The sequence below is a fragment of the Dermacentor variabilis genome, chromosome 9, assembly GCF_050947875.1.
Source record: "Dermacentor variabilis isolate Ectoservices chromosome 9, ASM5094787v1, whole genome shotgun sequence".
In the NCBI taxonomy this organism is placed as follows: Eukaryota; Metazoa; Arthropoda; class Arachnida; order Ixodida; family Ixodidae; genus Dermacentor; species Dermacentor variabilis.
The window spans coordinates 154290125-154299019 of record NC_134576.1 but is presented as its reverse complement, the minus strand read 5'-3'; positions in this window follow the sequence as shown (position 1 = coordinate 154299019).

Below are 8895 nucleotides of genomic sequence, written 5' to 3'. Positions count from 1 at the left end.
AAGCTTCACGTACTGTGGGAAGAAGGCACCTCACGTCGCAGTTAATGAATCTAAGCGCCGAGTCAGAAATGGCATAGTATACCTCCTCGCCGGCGCGCTGTCGTAGTGATGCGCGGATACCCGAATTTTGTTCAATAAAGCACGACGATTCCTCAAGCGAGAATGTGTTTGTGCTCATAAACTCCAAATGGATCGCAAATGGGTCGGTGGGGTCGGTGTGTCGTACGTGTATCCAGTGCGTTCTTGCTGCAGTGCAGTGAGAATACATTTTTTTTCGTATCGCCAGACGTCTAGCTCGCAAGTCCGTCTGAGTGCCCCAGGATGCCTAAGCAGAGAAAAGCAAGTACAAGGCAGTGATAGGTGACCTTTCTAAAAAAACACGCAAGAACTGGGCAGCGGCCGGTACCTGCGGCTGATAAGAACAGTTCGTTGGCCTTATAAGGCATGTTTATTTTAATAAAAGCTGGTAAAAGCAGCCGATTCGACGTCACGGCCCAATTTGCGAAGTTCATAATGAACTTCGCAAACTTCGGCAACGGTAATAGTGATATGAGACATCGCGATTGTTCTGTATTGGTGCGGAGCGCGCGCGTCCGAGCAGCTTGGTTGCGCGCAGCATCGCGTAGCGTGGCGTGGTTTCGCGAGAAAAGTAAACGAGAGAGGAGAGCTGGCTTGATAGGCGGAGCAACGCCAACTTCCGGCATCACTTTAGCTTTACAAAGAGTGACGTCAGGGCCTCTCCTTAGTTTCCTGCCTCCATCTCTATGGCCCTACCCACTCCTCGCGCTAGGAGAAAAGTGTGGAGGAAATGACGTAGTAGGATCTCCTTTTTTGCTGTTTTTTTCTTTCTGTGCTCTAGTGGCCACGCGCCTTTCGGGCCGCAATGGCGGCTTTGTTATTGTTCTGTGCACTCACACGTGTTGCTCCGTAGGTTTCGTACCGTGGCAAAGGCGCCGTGCGGGCAGGTTCGCGTTGGTCTCCGTGTTTTGTTGCGCTGCGTTATCTGGACCGTACTCTACCGGATGTTGCTGTGGCCTGTGATGTTGATGTTGCTGGGTTGCTGTGGACAGGAGGAACTAAAGATGAACGCGCATGCAACGCTTTACGCAATGTACCGCGCCACGGCAATGGCAACAGACGAAGGAATATCCGCGGGAAATTTTGCCCTCTTTGGCGGAATCATGCTAACGTGCTAACGATTGTTTAGTATCGCTGCGTAGCGCGCGCGTCCGAGCAGCTTGGTTGCGTGCAGCATCGCGCAGCGTGGCGTGGTTTTGCGAGAAAAGTAAACAAGAGAGGAGAGCTGGCTTGATAGGCGGAGCAACGCCATGAGCAACGCCAACTTCCGGCATCACTTTAGCTTCACAAAGAGTGACGTCAGGGCCTCTCCTTAGTTTCCTGCTTCCATCTCTATGGCCCTACCCTCTCCGCGCGCTAGGAGAAAAGTGTGGAGGAAATGATGTAGTAGGATCTCCTTTCTTGCTGTTTTTTTCTTTCTTTGCTCTAGTGGCCACGCCTTTCGGGCCACAATGGCGGCTTTGTTATTGTTCTGTGCACTCACACGTGTTGCTCCGTAGGTTTCGTACCGTGGCAAAGGCGCCGTGCGGGCAGGTTCGCGTTGGTCTCCGTGTTTTGTTGCGCTGCGTTATCTGGACCGTACTCTACCGGATGTTAATTGCTGTGGCCAGGTGGGACAGGAAGAACTAAAGTTCGTGAGATGAACGCGCATGCAACGCTTTACGCTATGTACCGCGCCACGGCAATGGCAACAGACGAAGGAATATCCGCGGGAAATTTTGCCCTCTTTGGCGGAATCATGCTAACGTGCTAACGATTGTTTAGTATCGCTGCGGAGCGCGCGCGTCCGAGCAGCTAGGTTGCGCGCAGCGCGGCGTCTGCGGCGTGGTTTCGCGTTAGCCTCGAGCTCCACCACTGGAAAAGCTGGCGCCAACGTCGGCGCGACGTGCTATGAGGGATCACGTGGACATAGCGGCCGCGTCGGCTGCTTCGGGAGCGCCGAAGCGAGCTGAAAACGAGAGTTTAAATTCCCTCGTACGCTGCGGTCCTCATTTAGTGGCGAGATTTTCCCGCTTCTAGTGTCTACTTTACGACGCTTGAAATCACAATAGGTAGTGGCTGCCTTTGAAGGCGCACAACATTGTAGGCTATTGCTCGGTGCCGCAGTGCCGGACGTACGCAACGGAGCCCGGTGTCAGCCTTATTCACACGTAGCCGTAGGACAAGAAGCTGCGTGAAGCTTGGCTCGCGAAACAAAACCGACAAACATTCATCGGCTACAACTCGGGTATGCAGCAAGCACAGACGCGAGGAGAGAGAGAGAGAGACAACTTTATTTACCCCATCTTAAAGGGAAAGGAAGTGCGGGAAGAAGGCGAGGGAGGTTATCCTACTCGCGGTAGGCCTCCTCTACCACCTCAGCCCACCTCAGGATAGCTTCCTGAAGTTCGGGGTTGTAGCTGCGCATGGCAGCCTCCCACAGCTCCCTACTACTTAAAGCTCTACAAAGGTTAGGAGGAGGGGAGTGGTTCTTGCATTGCCACATAATGTGGTTAAGGTCCGCTCTGCTGGCAGGACAAAACTTGCAGGCTGAATTAGGGTATATTCCCGGGTGAATTTTGTGACGTAAGGCAGGAGACAGAAAAGTGCGAGTCTGTAGTTTACGCCATAGTACCTCGTGTATGCGTGACGACCGAATCATTAAAGGAGGGAGGGTTAGGCGACCTAGGCGGTAATGCCCGCAAATGTCGTGGTAAGTAAGTAATCTGTCTTTGGAGGTGAATGCTGGAGGGAGATTATTGGCGTCTGAACCGTCCCCTGCCTGTGCTCGGTTCGTGAAAGCTCGAGCACTTAGGTGGGCCGCTTCATTGCCGATTAGGCCTGCGTGAGCAGGTGTCCAGATTAAACTCAGAAGTTGGGCTGGCGGATTGTGAGATAGAATTGCCAGGGCTGTCCTGCAAACCCTACCCGCTCCAAAGTTGTGTATGGCAGTTTTGGAGTCACTTACTATGACAGAGTAATTGGGTATTGTCGCGGCGAGTGCCACCGCCGCCTCCTCTGCCTCCTCCGAGGAACAGGCTATAATGGATGCTCCCGTCGCAATACTGCCAGTGGAGTCAACAACTGATATGGCGAATTTATGTCTACACGGATACTCTGCGGCATCGACATAGAGCACGTCTTTGTAGTTAAATAACTTTTTCTGCAGGGCTTTAGCTCGTTGTTGCCTTCTATGTTCGTGATGAACAGGGTGCATATTCTTAGGTAGAGGAGGGATATGAAAGTGCTCATGTATCGAGTGGGGAATATTGAATTTCTCATTGGTCATGGGTGCTGGGGCAATACTTAGGGAGTTTAGGATGTGCCTACCAGTGTGGGTGTTCGATAAGCGCTGGTATACTGAGCGGTCAGGTGGGCTTCTGCGAGCTCACTAAAAGTATTCAAGGTACCTGTAGCCAAAAGTCTCTCAGTAGAAGCTCTACTTGGCACTCCAAGGGCAAATTTGTAGAGTCTGCGTATCAATGAGTTAACTTTATCTTCCTCGGCCCTAGTTAAGTGGAGATAGGGTAGGGAGAATGTGATTTTACTGACAGAAAACGCCTGTACCAGTCTTAGCAATTCTGCCTCGCGGACACCTCCGTGCTTATTGCACACCTTTCCTATTAGCCGTGTGGTATGACCTACGCTGGCAGTAACCGTTTGAAGTGTATACGTATTGAGTCTGTTAGATTGAATGTGCATGCCAAGTACACGGATTTTGTCTACTACGGGAACTTCCTTCCCGTTAATGTTAATCTGAATGTTCGGCGTAACACGTTTATTTGCGGATAGAATTAACAGCTCAGATTTGGTGGGCGAGCACTCGAGGTTCATGAACCCGGCTCTCGTAGCCACTGCGTCTGCAGCCTCTTGTAAGGTATCTTGAATGTAGCCATCCGAGCCACCCTTAATCCATAGGGTAATGTCGTCTGCATATAAGGAATATTGGAGATCCGGTATTTGTGCTAGCTTCCCAGCAATAGACCTCATAGCTAGGTTAAATAGAAACGGCGAGAGCACAGATCCCTGAGGAGTGCCAAAGCTACCTAGGGTGATTGGGGGCGAAGTTTGATCATTGAGACTTATGATAGCTGTGCGATTGGTAAGAAATTCGCGGATGTAGTCATGCATTTTTCTACCGCAGTTAATAACATTCAACTCACGTAAGATAGATCCATGATCTATGTTGTTGAATGCACCGCGAAGGTCGAGTCCTAAGATGGCTTGGGTGTCTTTACTAAACGTAGGAGTGAGAAGGTCATGCTTGAGCCTTAGCATGGCGTCCTGGCAAGAAAGCGACTGGCGAAAGCCAATCATCTCCGGCGGGAATAACTGATTGTCTTCTGCGTATTTATTGACGCGATTAAGCATGACATGTTCGAGCGTTTTGCCCAAGCATGACGTGAGGGAAATAGGTCTAAGATTAGCTATGTCAGATGGTTTATTGGGTTTGGGAATAAATATTACTTTAGCAGTTTTCCATGAGCTCGGAAGAGAGCTGTTATCGAAGCAATGGTTATAGTATTCTGTGAGGGCAGAGATTGATTTGTCGTCCAGATTTCGGAGTAATTTATTATTTACATTATCTATACCGGGAGCAGATGTAGTGTTAAGGGAAGCTAAGGCATGTCGCACTTCTGCCTCCGTTATTGGGGCGTCGAGAAGTTCGTTAACATCGCCTGTATAATCTGAATTCTCATGAGTTGTGGTAGGAGGGAGGTGTAATCGTGCAAGCTCCTGAAAAAGATGGGGAATATTATCCTTGTGTTTGTGCAATAATTGAGTGATGTAGTGACTGTGTTGCGCGCGCGAGGTCGAGGGATCAAGCAAATGTCTCAGCAGTTGCCAAGTCTTTTTACTACTGAGATTACCATGCATGCTCTCACATACTTGGCCCCATTGTTGATTAACTAGTTGGGTCGCATATGCTTGTATGTCATCGTCAAGTCTGGCTACACGTATGCGAAGCCTGCGGTTATGGCGGCGTCTTTTCCACCGCTTTAGTAGTGATTCCTTCGCTTGCCACATGTGTAATAGTTTGGCATCAGCTGTTTGAAAAGGAGCGTCAGGTGGCATAGTTGTAGTATGATTGTCAACGTCCGTTTGGAGTTGACTAATCCATTGCTGTAGATCAAGAATGGAATTGGGAGCATTATTTGCGCGAGTTTTCCGAAATTTGTCCCAATCCGTAAGTTTGGGAGGCAGAGTGTGAAAGGGCTTGTGAGAGAAGGTAACAGAAATCTGTATGACGTAGTGATCGCTACCAAAATTGATTTGAAGGTTTTCCCATTTAGTGAAGTTAACCCGAGAGGTGAGGGTAAGATCTGGTGATGTATCTATGGAGACACTATTTCCTAAGCGAGTGGGTATGTCGAAGTCATTGTGGAGGGTGAGTTGATGATCCTGAATGTGGGTCCATAAAGCTCGACCTTTAGGTGTGGAAGTACTGTGACCCCATAGTTGATTTGGAGAGTTAAAATCGCCAACAATGAGGAGCGGGTTTCTTCGAGCTTCCTGTTTAGCACGAGCAAAAACGGTAGTAAAACGGTGGTGTTTAGAGCTGGGACTGCTGTAAACGTTAAGGATGTAAATAGGAGCTGACCTGGTCTTTTTAGGAAGTATTTCTACGAAGTCGTGATCAATGTCGATATTCTCAAAATGGGAGCAAATAACAGTCAAATGTTTTTGTGCTAGGATCGCGGTATTGGGACGTTCGCATCTTTTGCATTGGAATGTGTTGTATCCGGGGAATTTAACGTAACCATTCGTTTCTTGTAAAGCAATGACTGCGGGTGGTTGCGTGAGATTGGCTATGTATTGTTGCAGACTGGCCTTCTTTTTCGAAAAGCCCCTACGATTCCACTGCCAAACAACTAGGTTGGAGCGCTTAGGGGATGCGGCCATGCAGTCGATCGAGTCTTTCGATAATTTGATTGAATCGCTCATCAATCTGGCTAAGTCGCGCGTCATCCTGGTTAAATTTAGCATTTATATGGGCACTGAGGCTATGAACGTTAGTAGTGAGGGACTCAAGCTTGGCTTCTACGGCATCCATGCGTTTTTCAAGGGCCTCAAAGCGATTGTTAGAGTTTCTAATGTGTGCGGTGAGTTTACGACTTAGCTTATCGTGTTCCTCCCAAGTATCTCTCCCATCATCAATAGATTTGCGCTTTGTGGCGGTTATGGTAGTGGGAGGAGGAGAAGTGTCCATGGTTAGAGATTGATCGCCATTCTCACTGACAGGGGGAGGAGTTACAGTGGGTTGCTCATCAGTGGAGGGTTGAGATCGAGTGGTAGTAGTCGTACATGGAGAAGGGGTTTGGAGGTCGAGAATTTGTTTACGCAGAAGACGATTTTCGTCCTGATAGTGCTGTAGGAGGGCATAGATTGGGGCATCAGGTTGCTTAGGTTTAGGTAAGCCGTGGGAAGCTACCGATGCCCAGCTTACCTGAGGAGAGCTTGATTTGTTGTTAGATGGAGCAGCGGATAGAAGAGGCCAATCTTCGTCTTGTTTTTTCTTAGGAAGAGGTCCCTGCTTCTTGGGCGAAGGAGAAGACTTGGTCTTGGATTGAGGAGGAGTCTTGTCAGCCTTGAGGAGTGAGATTTTGGGCTTATATCGTAGTGGACACTGAATGGATCCAGTCTCATGACTTCCACTACATAGTACACACTTAGGAATGCACACATGATCAGTCGGAGGATTCACAGTTCCGCATTTATGGCAAGTATATATATATCCTCAGTATGCGTAGGGCACACGTCCGGTCGATGTCCAACTTTCCAACAGCGTGTGCAGGCCTCCATTTTTTGTCGAAAAGGCTTGCACCGGAGCATCGCCATTTCATATTTGACCCAAAAAGGAACTTGCGTTCCCAAGAAAGTCACGAGGACTGCATCGGAAGTTTTTCCCATTCGTCCGGCTTCTAAAAAGTGCATTTGTGGGTTGCACTCACGAAGCATGGGTAGAATGTCTTTTTCATAGATAACTTCTCCCAGGCACACTCTGTCGATGTAGATAATGCCTTTGCACGTCTCGGAGTTTGGAACGCTGTAGGAGGTGACTTCGTGCTCTTGGCCGTCGGCTGTGAGCGACTTGATGGCGAGGTATTTCTTCAAGCGATCGCAGCTTTCCGTGCTGAGGGTAACTGTGTTGGTGGTGGGGTTGATGGTAACGATGTCTTGGCGCAGCTCCGCAGTGGCTGGAAAGCCGGCTGCCGTAGAGAGGATCTTGGTGAGTTGGAAGTGGCTGAGACGCGAGGAAGATTTCTGCTACGGTGCCGGGTCTGCGATGTTCGGAAAACGCGCACTGAGACGCTCGCCCGAGTCCGCAGCCCGACTAATGTCATGACAGTTTGGTGTATGAACTTGTGGATGCTACAGATACTGGCAAGTTCACTGGAGTGGGAAGGGAGCGGTAAGAAGCAGATTAAAAAAAAGCATGGCATATGGTCATGTTTGTGTTATGAATTAATGCACTGGATTACAAAAAAGAAGTAGCGGGAAATCGCACGCTGAGAACACCGATAAACATACAGCACACGTAACTCGAGAAATAATATTGAAACATCCAAGAATTTAGGAGAAAAAAAACGATTGAATCGTCGACGGCACATCACAGTCCCCGTATAGGTGTCGAAGTCTCTACAATGAAATGATTTTTGAACAGCTCTGATAACGCCCACGCAACAATGGTTGCTTGCACACTGTCAAATGCTCATATTCTGCGGCTTAAAGCTCATGGCACGGTGCGAAAACGCTCACGTGCGGCGAAAGCGAAACAGTGCGCGGACAAGCGTGCAGACGCGCAATCGGTCGCTGCGAATCTGTGTGATCGCTGCATTGAGGCTTCATTCTATTACGCTCCATTTAATTATACAAACACCATATATGCAGTGGCGCAGCAAAAGGGGGGGGGGGGGGCCGGGTGCAAGGAACCAGTGAGAGGGGGGGGGGTGTGATATACGTCTGAAGACACCCCTCTTTCCGCCGGCTACAACCGGGGAGGGGGGTGACAGAAGACCTATGGGCCCCGGGTGCCAGACGACCCAGCTACGCCACTGACCATAAGACCTTATTTCAGGTGCGAAAACGCTCACGTGCGGCGAAAGCGAAACAGTGCGCAGACAAGCGTGCAGACGCGCAGTCGGTCGCTGCGAATCTGTGTGATCGCTGCATTGAGGCTTCATTCTATTACGCTCCATTTAGTTATACAAACACTATAAGAACATATTTCAGATAGTTTGCTATCAGCGTTTACCTACCTTTCACGCGAGAAACCGGTTCGGGAGACTCCATTGCGGCGACCGTGCGCAGTGGTGTTCAGTGTACGTATTCGGTAAAGAGATTGCGTCTGTAAACGATTCTGTGCTTTCAGTTTGCCCAAGGTTATTATTTAGACAGTAAAAAACTTCTCTCGTTTCGAAAGTACTTACAGAAATGTCCGGGAGAGCTCCCGCGTGGTGTTTTCAGTGAGCGCTGACAGCAAAGCCTATATATGAGGAGCGCGCCGCGTCATACTACGCCAGCGAGGCGCTTCCGATAGATGGCGACTCCGTAACTTCGTAAAAACCGTGCAATACATGGCGAGAAAGCCGGTAAAGCAGGCAGTACGCGGGGGGTCCCTCAAGGCAGATGAGGAGACGGATGAGAATGGAGAGGGCGTGGAATCAACCGGAACACAATGTGATGTCGATACTAGGCTGCAGAAAATGGAGGCTTTCCAGGAAGAGCTTCTCAAACAGGTGCAAGAGCTCAAAAATGAGCTAAACAGGGAGCGCGATGCACGGAAGGTAGTTGAAAAGAGACTTGAAGCAGCCGAGAAAAAGCTGAACAGGGCCG